We start from the raw sequence: 14,458 nt of genomic DNA, 5'->3' as shown, positions 1-14,458 counted from the left end.
TCACTCTATGTCTATGGATATTCTTGCTTGTTCCTTGTGGGACTAACCCGTGTAGGTATTGAAAGTGCAACTCACTCCAATGGATTGCTCCAAATGATCAACAACATTGAGCATCCACATCTTCAACACCTACATGAAGTCATCATCGACAAAACCCAAGGTTAGTTCATCCCTCTTAGGGGGGATCTCACATCTAGGGGGAGTTTTACTCTAAAGAATTGAGCTAAAGCAAATCTAATGGTGTGACCACATCAATGCTTTATGTAAAAGTGGTAACCCCACTTGTGCTTAAACGATGAGTATGACCTATGATCGAATGTTCTCATTTGACTCCTAAGTCAATATACTCATATATAGATGACCTAGTCATCGCCAATTGTTTGATAGATGCTAGAGTTGGTTGTGCATGCTTTGCCACATATTTCATTTGCCATTTTATTGTATGAGCATGTTGGTTGCATATTTTACTCATTCGAGGACATCCATTTGTTGTTTTGATTGTTTGGATCTTTCTCTTTTGCCAAGTGGATGGGCAAGAATGCCTAAGAACCTTCTCTAGCTATCTATGCTTTTCTCGTTTCAAACTCTATTCATGCTACATCACAAAGTTTGATCAAGTCAGATTCGAACCACTCTGTGTGAGGAGCACTCGGAGTCCCCGATTCGTCATAGACTTAAACTTCCAAAACCTCTTTGTGCATTTTGGTCTGACCGAGAAATCCATTTTGGTCAAACCAAGTTCACCTAAGTTGATCTAGGTTTTCATCTTGGTGCATCCGATTTGAACACTTCGGTCACACCAACTTGCAGCAACCGCTTGCGATTCTGCAATATGAGTGCCACCGAGTTATTCCACTCGGTCACACCGACAGGGTTGGGATATATATACCCACGGGTGAGATTTTGGAAATTACTTCAAATCTTCTCAGCCCGCGCGTGTCCTGCTCTGCCTCCTCCGGTCTCCGGATCATCTCCGCGCCGCCAACGACCTCCCGCCGTTGGACCCTGCCGTCGTCTACGGATTCTGCTCCGTCATCGCTGCCGTAGCGAACACTCGCCGCTCTAGGGTACGTGTTCAACCCCTTGTGCTATCTTTTTCACTCTGATTCCTTGCACAAGGACAATGCCATGCTTCTTGCCACGAATGAGACTAATCTATCCAGCTAAATTTTCCTAAGGTCTAGATTGATTCAAAAAAATTTAGGGTTAGTCCTCCGTAGAACTCATCTCGAACCGACCGAAATGTAGAAATCAGTCTCACCGATTCGGCTTAGGCCATTGCACATGCGCTTTTCGGTCTGACCGAAACATGCAAATCGGCGTGACCGAGTTCAGGATTCTGTGAAACCCTAGCAATCTCGGTGCCACCAAACTGTGACTCGGCACAACCGAGTTCACTAGTTTAGGTTCCAAGTGTTGCTTCGGTATCACCGAGTTTGTCAATTCAGTAGCTCTGAGATCACTTCTGTAGAGAACTAAACTAAGATTTTTGACTCAATTTGTTTTGCAAAACCTCTATACTTTGTGATGCTCATCTACTCTACCTCATCTACAACCTATTCACAGGGTCTGCTAACAGTTTGCCTGCAAGATGTCTGACCAGAGTGACAACCAGAACAGGTCTGCATAGCAAGGAAAGTTGAGTGAGGGCACTAGTCCCTCCAGCAGCTATGATGAGGGCAACAGGAGCACACCTAGTAACTTGCCCAATGCAGCTACTAGAACAAGGAAGAAGAGAACTTCTAATTCAGAGGATGAAGACTATGTTGCAGCTGAGGATGAGGCCACTTCCAAGAAGAATGTGGTGAAGAAAGAATTTGACACTGTTGCATCAACTAGGCCAGGCATGAACAAGAAAGCACCTGCCAGGAGAGTGCCTACATCCAAGCCAAGGAAAGTTGCCGCAGGTGAAACTATGAAGTTCACCATTGAATCTGAAGAAGAGGCAGCTGGTGAGGACAAGAAGAAGAAGAGGGCAAGAACAATAACAACCAAAGTTCTTGGAAAATATTCAATGGTAAGATCTGATGAAGAAGAGGACGAGGAAGAGGATGCTGCTCCAGCACCTAAGGCACAGAAGCTCATGGGAGATGCTATAAAGTCAGGGGCTGCTGCTAAGCCCAAAACTACTCCCAAAGCTGCTGCTCTAGTTCCCAAGACTGCACCCAAGAGGAGTACCAGGAACATACCTGCCGAGGAGAAGAACAAGGCCCCAGTGCCTGAGACTGAAGAAGAGGAAGCTGAAGCCCAAGTGCTAAGGAAGCTAAAGCCAAAGATCCCAAACCATAATGATGCACATCCTGTTGTAGAAGACATGAGGATCAGGAAGGATGCAGGAATGAGACAGTGGAGAAAGGCTGACCCGTATGCTGTTAGGAGGGACTGCTGTGGATTACAGGTTCCACACAAAGGAACAACAAGATTTCTATGAGACAATCCTGCTTGACAAGAAGCCCATAGTGTGTGACATGAGATGGGTTGGCTGGACCTACATTAGAGAGAATGAAGATCACTTCCCATGTGTTTATGACATCTTCAAGGCATGTGAGGTTGACAAGTTTGTTGGCCAAAAGCTCACTAAGTGGAATGATGAGCTGATCATGCAATTCTATTCTACTGCTCATTTCTATCCAGATGGCAGAATTGTATGGATGTCAGAGGGTACAAGGTACCAGTCTACAGTTGATGAGTGGGCTAGATTGATTAATGCCCCAGAAGCTCATGAAGATGACTTGGATGTCTATGCCAAGAAGAAGAATCACAACTCAATGGCTAGCATGTACAAGGAGATTCCTGATGCACACCTGGAGACTCACAAGTTTGGCTCAGTGAAGCACTTACTGTCAGGCCTGCCTACTACCAATACCACTCTGAGGCACACTCTGTTGCCAAAATCTGGAGATCACAGAATGATCAGAGGACACTCCATCAAGTTGCTACATATATTTAATGTCCCTCAAAAGTTCAAAGTGATGAGTCTGATTGTGGAAACAATCAAGAGGACAGCTGCAGATCAGAAGAGATCTTGTGGGTATGCTCCACAAATTCAGATGCTCATCAACTCCAAGATGGGCACATGCACATATCTGTTGGGCAAGGAGCATTTACCCCTTAGGCCAGACTTTGAGGACAACATTGTTGTCATGACTGAGGAAGATCCATCATCAGTGCAAGCACATGAGAAGAGAGAGAAGGCAAGGGCAGAGAAAGCTATAAAGATGCCAACAGCTGAAGAGGCATCTCAAGTGTTCTTTAAGAGCAAGCAAGATCAACTTGGATATCTGATCCAATCCACCTTGAGGATCGAGAAGGGCTTGGCCACCCTGACTCAAAACCAAGAGAGCTTGGAGAGGATTATTGAGTAGAAATTCTATGATCTTGATGTCAAGGTAACTAAGATTCAGTCAGTGGTTGAGCAACTTCAAAATGAAGTGGAGGAGAAGAAAGGCAAGTCTACTACAGATGCTTTTACTAGAGTGCCCAGATGTCAGACGTCTGCTGTAGTGCCTGTCCCAGACACAAGAGCTACTACATCTGCACCAGCAACCACAGCTTCAGTATCACCAGCTCCAGCAGCCACCCCACCAGCTCCCAACCACATCTACAGACGCTTTCGTCCTTGGAGTCATCTCTACACCACCTCATGAAGACCAAGCCTCAGAGACGCATAACACTATGCATATTTTTAACTTTTTGGTACTTGTTGCCAAAGGGGGAGAAATATGTATAGATCATAGTCTTTGAGAGAGAGAGTGTTGTTTTGTCTCTCTTTGCATTTTACTTGCTTGAACTTTATTGTGTGTTTTCTTGTTACATTATGTCTTTTGTGAGATACTTGGATGATCATGTGGTTGATCATATGCTACTCTAATGTGTGCTTGAATGATATTATCCTTCATATCCATTTATGATCATTCACTTTGCTTGGTGATGAGTGCATGTGTTCAATTATTATCATTTTGAGCGCTCCACCAAGATGTATGTGACATGGAAGAGTGACCCATGATCCTAACACATTGTGCATTTGCAGTCCAAAGCAAATTTTAAATAATGCACAAATTTAGGGGGAGCTCTTGTTTGTCACATACTTCTCAAAGCGACAATGTATTTCAATCTTATTATCATTTGTCGAAGCTTTGATCTATATGTTGTCATCAATTACAAAAAAGGGGGAGATTGAAAGTGCAACTATCCCTGGGTGGTTTTGGTAATGATTAACAACATATAGCTCATTGAACTAATGCCATTACAAGATAAATATTTCAGGAAAGTTCAATGATTGGCATGGCATGGATAAGGAATGTGGACCCCTCAAAATGGTAAGGACAAAAGATTGGCTGAAGCTTCAAAGTAAAAGACTCTACATTTTTCCATTTTAGTGATCCAAGATCACATTGAGTCTATAGGAAAGCCAATACTATTAAAAGGGGATGAGGTGTTGCTTAATTGCTTGCTTGCTCAAAATGCTTAGTGATATGCTCCAAAAGCCCTCAACCACTTTCTCACATCCACATATGTCCCAAACCAAAAGTCAAACTCGGCCCCACCGATTTGATCCATTCGGTGCCACCGAGTTCATTTGACATAGCCACTGCCAGAAATCCTAGTCTTTTCGATCTCACCTATAGGGATCTCGGTCTCACCGAGATGGGGTTGCAAACTCTTTGTTTCCCTTCGTAACGTTTCGGTCTAACCGAGATGAGCGATCGGTCCCACCGAGTCTGCAATGCAAACTCTCTGTTTCCTTTTGTAACACTTCGGTCCCACCGAGACGAGCGAATAGGTCCCACCGAGTTTGCCTGACCAACTCTCTGTTAGCTTATTACCAAAGTCGGTCCAACCGAGTTTGAGTAATCGGTCCAACCGAGGTTACATTATGCCCTAACCATAATGGTATCGGTCCCACCGAGATGACATGTCAGTCCCACTGAAATTGCCTAACGATCACATATGTACTGAATCGGTCCGACCGAGTTTTCTGATTCGGTCCCACCGAGTTTGGTATAATGTGTGTAACGGTTAGATTTTGTGTGGAGGCTATATATACCCCTCCACCCTCTCCTCATTCGTGAGGGAAGCCATCAGATCGTGCCTACACTTCCATTACCCATTTTTTGAGAGAGAGCCACCTACTCATGTGTTGAGACCAAGATATTCCAATCCAACCATATGAATCTTGATCTCTAGCCTTCCCCAAGTTGCTTTCCACTGAAATCATCTTTCCACCAAATCCGATCCTATGAGATGAGTTGAGTGTTGGGAAGACTATCATTTGAAGAACAAGAGCAAGGATTTCATCATCAACACACGATCTATTACCTTTTGGAGAGTGGTGTCTCCTAGATTGGTTAGGTGTCACTTGGGAGCCTCCGACAAGATTGTGGAGTGAACCAAGGAGTTTGTAAAGGCAAGGAGATCGCCTACTTCGTGAAGATCTACCCTAGTGAGGCAAGTCCTTCGTGGGCGATGGCCATGGTGGGATAGACAAGTTGCTTCTTTGTGGACCCTTCGTGGGTGGAGCCCTCCCTGGACTCGTGCAGCCGTTACCCTTCGTGGGTTGAAGTCTCCATCAACGTGGATGTACGATAGCACCACGTATCGGAACCACGACAAAAACATCCGTGTCTCCTATTGCGTTTGCACTCTCCAAACCCTTCCCTTTACATTCTTGCAAGTTGCATGCTTTACTTTCTGCTGCTCATATACTCTTTGCATGCTTGCTTGAATTGTGTTAAGATTACTTGACTTGTGCTAAGTTGTTAAAATCTGCCAAGAACTAAATTGGGAAAAGGTTAAGTTTTATTTGGTCAAGTAGTCTAATCACCCCTCCTCTAGACATACTTTCGATCCTGCACCTACTCATCCTTGGAGGAGTCCCCGACCTCAGCGGTGCCGGTGGATGTGAGGTCGATGATGATGGGCATGAACGGTCCGTCGCTTCACCTGCCACATGCGCCACCGAACGTTGGACGGCGGCAAGTAGGACGCGTGGCTGACGGTTCTCCCGTCGTCTGCGCCAGCATGGCCATCGCTTGTGCGGTTGCGTCCGCGTCCGGCTACGCCGCTATTGTGTTGCGAGCGGCGACTTGAGCAAGGGCGGCGACCTCACGCCTCATCCGCGAAGACAAGCTCTCCCGTAGAGCGTTCATGCTCGCGGTCATGGCGGACGTGGTACCAGGTAGCAGGACGATGCGCTACGGTGTGGAGTTTAGCTGGGAGTTGCCGCTTTAAGTAGCGCATTCCAGTGAGGCCAAGCGTCCGGGTGCGTCATTAAGTCGCCGGAGTTGGTTCCTCGGGCACCAAGCCTCTTAATGATGGCATACAGATGGACGAGATGAATGCGGGCAGCTGGCGCCGCCTGGGTTGCGCCATGCGACGGCACGAGGGGCGAGGGTTTGGTGTGCCAGGGTAGTCAGTTGCGGTGGTGGCAATGTTGGAGATGCCCTTTGCTCACATGCGATCCCCACAAGTCATTGAAAAAGCAAGACGACGTGGCATGGTCTCAGGTCCTGGGGATGCAATTGCCCGCGCTACAACACTCCACAGACGCGTCGCGACGCGCATGCACTTCGGCGTCCCGTGCATCCTCGCCAAGCCAGGTGTTGATCTGCTGGTCGTGCCACAGTGCCAATGCCACCCTCAGCACCCTGAAGCCGACCGTGTCCAGTGACGATGAGCGTGTCGCTCACCGTGGTCGCTGTGTCCAGAGGCGGTGCGAGAGCTGTGCCACGTTGCTGGCCCCCACAACCCACATGAACAGTTGTCGGTGGAGAGGAGGTCGTGGCCCATCTCCTCCATTGGACTAGTCTGCGCCACGTCGTCCCGACAGGTGTGCCCCACATGTCCATTTCCCTGTTTCCCCGGCCAAATTCGAGCGTCAGTGCTCCGTGTTGTGCATTAGGTGCATAACAGGTGGTTTTTGTGCCCCGGTTCAAATGTGGTACAGTACCAAGTTGTTACCCTAGCCCCAAGTGTGGTGGTTTTGGGTACGGTACCACCCTTTTCCTTTTCAACTAATGAAGCGTAACACTTGATTAAGTAGCCAGATGGTGTGCTATTGTAGGTGTTTGACTATTTGAAGGAATAATTGAGTTGTGCCCGGTCTGTGCCCGCATTTAGGGGTCCAACTTACCATGTTCCGGCAGTAATAACTATACTAGTCCCTGCGTGCTCCCTCTGTTTTTATTTACTCCGCATTTTAGCTCGAAGCCAAACTTTGTAAACTTTGAGAAAGTTTATAGACAGAAATAATAACATATACAATAACAAATCAATACCATTAGATTCATTATTGAATATACTTTCACATCATATAGATTTTCTATTGTAAATGTTCATATTTTTTTAAGAAATTGGTCAAATTTTATGAAGTTTGACTTTAGTCAAACCTAATATGTTGAGTACATAAAAAACGGAGGGAGTATCTTACTCTGTGACCAAGACGGAAGGGAAAACGAGGCAACTTCTTGTTTATTTGACCCGTTCAAGTATAATCATGTGGCATTTCTTATTTCTCATTCCTCCAACCCTCTTCTCCATTGATCATGCCGCCCTCTGGTCGAGTCCATCCTCCCGCATGCCTCATTTGAACATTCACCGAGTATCATTGGCATGTGGGCCTAGACCATGCTTGTATTTCCAATGTTGTAATTTGTCCTCATACAGACAAATGGTTCGTTTAAAGTTTCACTTTTCCTCCACTACGTGTCGCTTCCCATCTTAGTTTTGGCATCCCATTCAGTTTATGCCCCGACACATCTTCACGACATCGATTGATGTTGAGAGATCAAGTGCGTGCCATGCAAGGAGATAAAGGTTTGGTGAGTTTCTATGATATAAATGACCCCCCCCCCGGGGGGGGGGGGGGCTGTGGGGATCGAAGGGAGTATATTGTACGTTCAAAAGGGAAACAAACATACTGTACCCACCCTAGTCCTCTTTCAATCGATCTCCGGACCCTGAGATGAAACCAAGAGAGAATGAGTGGGTCATGTGTGATACCTAAGGCAGATTCAAAATTTTAAACCAATGATCATAGCATCAGCAAATCATATATAAAGGGTATTCAATGTTATTTTCACTTTTGAACATACAATATACTCCATCCGATCCTTTCTAGTTTACATATAAGTTTAATGTGTAGTCAAAGTATCTCTACTTCGATCAAACTTACAGAAAAAAGTATCAACATTCAACAACGCCCAAACAATATTGTTAGATTCGTACGTACTCCTAGATTTGTATTCAAACAGAGATGGTTTCTGATATGTTTTCAAACACGTGAACATGCTTGTTCTCACGCATGCTCTTCCTACTAGGATTTCGCGACGTATAGTTAGTCCAATAGTATCTTTTTAAGCTCCCTGTCCAATAGTACTAGTGGAGTACTGACAATCTAACATCTGTAGTAGAGTATGCAGTGCTCATAGTACTAGTAGTATACTCCCTCATTTTTTATTTACTCCGCATAAAACGGAGGGAGTACTAGTAACACTCGGCCGACCTCTCTCTCTCTTCTACTACCTCCTTCCTGGTTTATTAGTCCTCTTTATAATTTGTGCTAATTTTTTACCAATGATTTGATTGATGGAATGTTAGTTCATGTTAATAAAATTATATCGTTGGATTCGTATTTGAACATAATTTTAATTGATATAATTTTTTATGACATGCATGAATATTTTGTTAGTTAAATTTATGGTCAAACTTTGGCACAGATTACAATGGAGACCAATAAACCAGGACAGAGGTAGTAGTAGTAGTAGTATAAATGACGCGGGCGGGGGAGGGGGAGGGACGTCCGTTTGCTCTCAAATGCGGTCCCACAAGCGAGCGAAAACGGAAGACGAAGCGCGTTCCATTCGTGAGCAACGTGGCGGGTCCAACATGCCGGGGTGCAACGCGAACGCGACAAGAGCGATGTACAGTCAAAACCGATTGACCAGTCGTCACCAGAACCTTCGCTGCTCGGCCTACGCTAGCTACTGCCCCAAAACCACACCTCCTCTCCAGCCCATTCCCCCACCTTTAGATCCCCTAGCCCGCATCAAGCGTCCCCTAGTTCGCCGGAAAGCCATGGTGCGCCGCAAGATCACATACTACAAGATGCTGACACCGAAGCGCCACGCAGAAATCACAGCGGTGGTCGGCGCCACAGACCTCCATTCCCAAGCTCGCTTTGCGGTGGGCCAATCCCCGAGTTCTCTGGAGCCAAGCTCTGAGGAGGAGGAAGCCGATCCAATGTTCATGGCGGAGGTCGTGGCGTAGAAGGCCCCCGATGCGTATGAGACGGTGGATGTCGACTTCGTGCCGGCGTCTGGGTCCCCCATGGTGCAAGCGGACCAGCGGTTCAACCTAGCGATACTAAAGGAGGACCGGGAGGCGGAGGCTCAACTCAACGTGGAGCGCGCGGATGCCACTACCATCGAGGCCCTCCTGCAGGCGAAACCGGATGTCGTGGATGTGAACCGGGCGGTGGAGGCTCAACTTGATGCGAAGCGCGCGGATGCCGCTGCTATCGAGACCCTCTTGCAGGCGGAACCGGACGTCCTGGACTTGAACCGGACGGTGGAGGCTCAACTCGACGTGGAGCGCGCGGATGCCGCTGCCATCAAGGCCCTCCTGTAGGCGGAATCGGACGTCCTGGACTTGAACCGGGCGGTGCTCGCATCCGTGCAGAGCGCCCACACGCTCCGCGTGAACGAGTAGCTGGAGGCCGAGGAAAACCATGGTGCAGAGACAAACATCTGCAACTATGGCTGGCCCGCACCGGCAGCCAAAGACGATGAGGCCGACTCGTTCCACGAGTAGTGATAGTTTTTCTTTATGTTGTTGTTTTTAGGGATCTTTTGCTGTGTAAAAACATATATTTATGCGAGTCGTCTGACTTTCATCATTTGGGTCAGTCGACCATTTCAGGCGGTTGGATGAATATCCTATGTCTCCTAACCCTTCTTCCTCACCTCTTCTTCTTCCCCAACAGACTACCACACGGGCCGTACGAATCTTCCCAAACATGCGGTTGGATAAACATATTGTATGAACGAAAATTATGTGTCAGCATAGGATGGTTGAGATTGGTTTGATCACATGTGGTAGCACATGTCAGCGAGGGTGCGTTCCCTTGGTTCGGTTTGCGGCGTGCAGGAGCGACTGTGTGAGGGTGCGGTGCAACCGCGACAGCCGTGCGCAAGTGTACCTCCTTTTCGTTTTGAAAACTTAAGTAAAATGCACTGTTGGTCATTAAACTTGTCGCGTATGCTCACTTTGGTCACTGTACTTAAGAATACATTCAATACGGTCACTATATATGTGTTAAGGTGATTATACGGTCACTGGTAGATCACATAGCTCCGTATGCATCCATTTTGATAGGTCAAACAATCCACATGGCCAACTCATTTTCTCTCTCTGTCATGTGGGTCCTACCTGTCAGTGAGTGGAATAAAGAAACAAAGCCAAAATAAAATAACGGGCGAGCGGGGATTCGTGCCGGAATCCTCGTGCTTATGGAGCAGCAAACAAACTAGCTGCACCAGTGAAACCATTTGATTACAAGGAGGAAACATCGCATTTTAGACGTCTCCCATGCATTCACGTGGCAGCGATTGAGTGCATTTTTTGCGTGCGAGCCATTGGGATTTACCACTAAATCATAATCGTTTTATCTTTTTTTTGAGAACCCATAATCGTTAAATGTAGTTTCAGTGGTTGGTCTTTTTTGGGATTTAAAGCAGTGTTGGCAGTACTCTGTACTCGTACATATTTGTTTTAAATGTACTCATACATAGGGTTCACTGTCAAGATTGCATTAGCACTTAAATTTCTTTTGTTCAGTGTAGACGTACCTACTATTCTTTGAACATTCAGACTGCATACGTTGGAAACAAACCACAAGGCAAGAAAAACATCCCAATGGCTGAATGTTGACAATCTGAATGTTACAATCATAATCATAATCCCGAAAGGCCCAACCACTGAAGCCACATGAAAGAATTATGATTTAAATCTAATACCCACCCACAAAAAAGAGAAATAATCAATAGTTGTCACGTGAATTCAGCGACGGTATACAAGCATGTATTCCTCTATGTCACAACGTGAAGCTGGTGCAGCTGGCTAGCCTGCTCACAGATGAACGGGAGGTCTTGGGTTTGAATACCCACCCTGCGCAAAAAAATTCTTTTCCCCTCCACTTCTTTCTTCCACCCATTGACAGGTAGGGCCCGCATGACAGAGAGAGAAAGTGAGCTAATGAGGCGCCAAGTGGTTTGGTTGACCAATCAAAATGGATGCATACGGAGCTATACGATCTGCCAGTGACTGTATAATCACCTCAACATGTATATAGTGACCGTATTGACCGTATTCTTAAGTACAGTGACCAAAGTGAGCATATGCGACAAGTTTAATGACCACCAGTGCATTTTACTCTAAAAACTTTAGGCAAGCTCGGCAAAAATGTGTGGCAAAGTATGGCAATGCAAGCCATAGACCCAAACAGGATACAAGTACGTACGTAGGAGTACTACTTGTGTTAAAAAAGAAAGGTGGCGTTTTCCTTCGCGGGATTGATCGATACAAATCCTCGTTCGACGTGTCAATTAATGCGTATTTTTTTCTCCTACGCCCAAAGAAGACGATGGAAAACCGGAGTCAGCGAAGAGTGAAATGATGGTTGCTTCGTCCGTGCTTTATGATTTGACGCCTCACTGCTTTGTGATATGTGATAGAAGGGATAGGGGAGTAGACTCTATGCTCTATACTGTACAAGCGTCCAAGCACGAGAGAAAGAGGAGAGAGGTTGCATTTTTCTATTCCTTCAATCAATCAATTAGGGAGCTTCGGTTCCATGTTTTTGGCTTTGGCAACACCGTCCACAATGGTTCCCATCGATGCCAAAAGCTATTTTCACATTTGGCTACACATTGTGAATGCCCTTAACCATACCACTTAGTTTTGGTCCTGTGTGCTATCTATACAAATCTCGATTATATTGATCTAAAAAATTATAGTATCAAGATTAGTAAAAAGGAGGTGATTTTGCCGCGCGGATGACAGGGAAGGTTTCTTATTTTTAGAGGATGTTGGCCTGGCAGTTTGCTAACATGCGGTCCCACGTGTCAGTGCTTTACCAAGCTGATCCGCGTCCCACATGAGGCAGAACAACGACAGAAGAAACACGTGGTTAACTTGAAGAAGATGAGGGAGAAGCTGATTCAACAATGAGTGAAATGATGGTTGCTTCGTCCCTCCAACTTATTTTTTAGCATTATTACTAGCAAGATGCCCGTGCATTGCACGAAGTTGATGGAAAAGGTAACCACAACTTATAATTTGACGAATGGATTACTAGTTATAGCGATGCATATAATTGCCTCCAAATGTGAGCAAAGGGATCGCACATGTATGTATTGACTGGAACGAGAATGCAATAGCGCAATAAGAATTAAGGCCATGATGATGTGATCATAGTGGTGGTTACAGGAGGCAAGAAAGATGCATCCATCAGCGTACGACCTCCTCCTCCTCGACTCAGTGCGCCGGGCCACCGACCGGCGGCTTAGCAGCCGCAGCGTTTGTGGTGAGTTCAAGGTACTTCTCAACAAAGGCGTACAGTGCTTCCAGCCAGTTGAGGAAGGCCAACATCGTAGCGTCCTCAGCATCCTTGTAGATACCTATGTACATGACTAACTCGTACACGTGGATGTGTAGGTCGACGAATTCTTGCAAGGCAAGGAGCCTCGCGGCGAGCGCGACCTCCAGGTGGACATTCTTTGTTGCGTCAGCGGGCAGTCACAGGGCCACCAGTGCTTGAAAGAGGTTATGGCCATGGAGGCCGACTAGGGTGGCAGGCAATGAGGAGCCCAGGCGCGCAGGCTGGAGGAGTGTGGCGATGTCGTCCGCGAGCTTCTTGACGACGGTGAACTTGTTGATGGTGGCAATGATCATCTGGTCCAACTAAGAGTCGTAGTTGGCGTCGACGCTGGCCATCCACCAGCCTGTCGCCAACACCGTCTGGAGACAACCCTCGGCGTCATGCCGCAGGCTGGCGTCGTGGACCATCTGGCACAGCCGCTGGCCGCTCGCATGCATCGTCGCCATGGGTATGGAGTGAGCACTTTTGCACTTAGTGTAGGTGCTTAGGTGCATACGATGTGGTAGATGCATTGGAACAGAGGGGCGCCTTTATATGAGTGCAAACTGCGTTGCATTCACATCGTGCTACCTCTTTTCCTGGTCCTCCTCCCATTACTTCCCTCATGCATTCACGATGATAATTGAAGGAGGATGCACCATTGGTCGTTCAATATTACGGGAACCGCTACCCTCTCCCTCGTCTTCATTAAACCCGTATCGGGAACTGCACTGTCCGCTATCAAATCGAATAGTACTGCACTGCCCGCTGCACACCCGGCTGAACACGCCTCCTCGCCTCCATCAAACGCCACCGTTAAACCCGCATGCAAACCAAGAATCTTGTATTTTAAGTACTCTGTGGGTTCCACTGTCAGTACAGTGTGTACATGACTTGCAGGCTGGCTACAGATTCGTACAAAAAGTTAAAAAGAAACAAATCCATCATTAATCTTGTATTCTAAGTACTCTATGGGTTCCACTATTAGTACAGTAGCGAAAGAAGTATATATTAAAAATATATAAAACTAAAGTTTAGGACAGAATTCAAACTCAGTTCATCGCGTTGCGAGCATCCAGCCCGGACAAGTACAATAGATGTTCGCTGTGACGATGCAAGAGAAATATCACTATAGCAATGAGCCCGCCTGTTGCAGCGGATCCAAAGTAGAATAATACATATTCACAAATTTGAAAGAAAATAGTTTAGTTTTGGTATACATATCACTAAAAATATCTTATGTTTCACTCCAAATATATTCTTTGGTCTGTTTTGATGAGGTAAGGGAGGAATGTGGTTGGTTTTAAGATACTAAGGGGTGTTGTGTAAACTGGAGCAGAGAAGTGGGAATTGTTGCAAAAAGGCAACAACTTACATCACATCCATTAGATGCAGATCTAATGGTCAGAAATGGTGGATGGCAGACACACCATAATCACCAACTGAGTCTTTTATAGGAGTAGTATAAGTAGAGATTACTTTGTCCCTCCAACTTAACTACGGGAAAGGTGCAGCTTTGTGATTTGACGCCTCATTGCTCATTGCTACGCCGGCGCCATGACTGGGGTACTTCACCCCTACTGCTCTACACTGTTATATCGATATGGCACGTGGACCCGGTTGCTTGATGTCCCACATGTCGGCGAAAGGGACTAGAACATTTATGAAAGCGAGCACTCCACTCTTACAACGGAGGAGTACACGACACGGCGGCCCAGTGAACTGTTACTTGTACTGTAGTACTACTATAGTTTTGCTGTTTCGCACGATCCATCGATGAAACCCGATTAAACAGGCAAGGGCGGGATTTTACCCGCGCGG

The sequence above is a fragment of the Triticum dicoccoides genome, chromosome 2B, assembly GCF_002162155.2.
Source record: "Triticum dicoccoides isolate Atlit2015 ecotype Zavitan chromosome 2B, WEW_v2.0, whole genome shotgun sequence".
Classification (NCBI taxonomy): domain Eukaryota; kingdom Viridiplantae; phylum Streptophyta; class Magnoliopsida; order Poales; family Poaceae; genus Triticum; species Triticum dicoccoides.
This window is presented reverse-complemented; position numbering follows the sequence as displayed.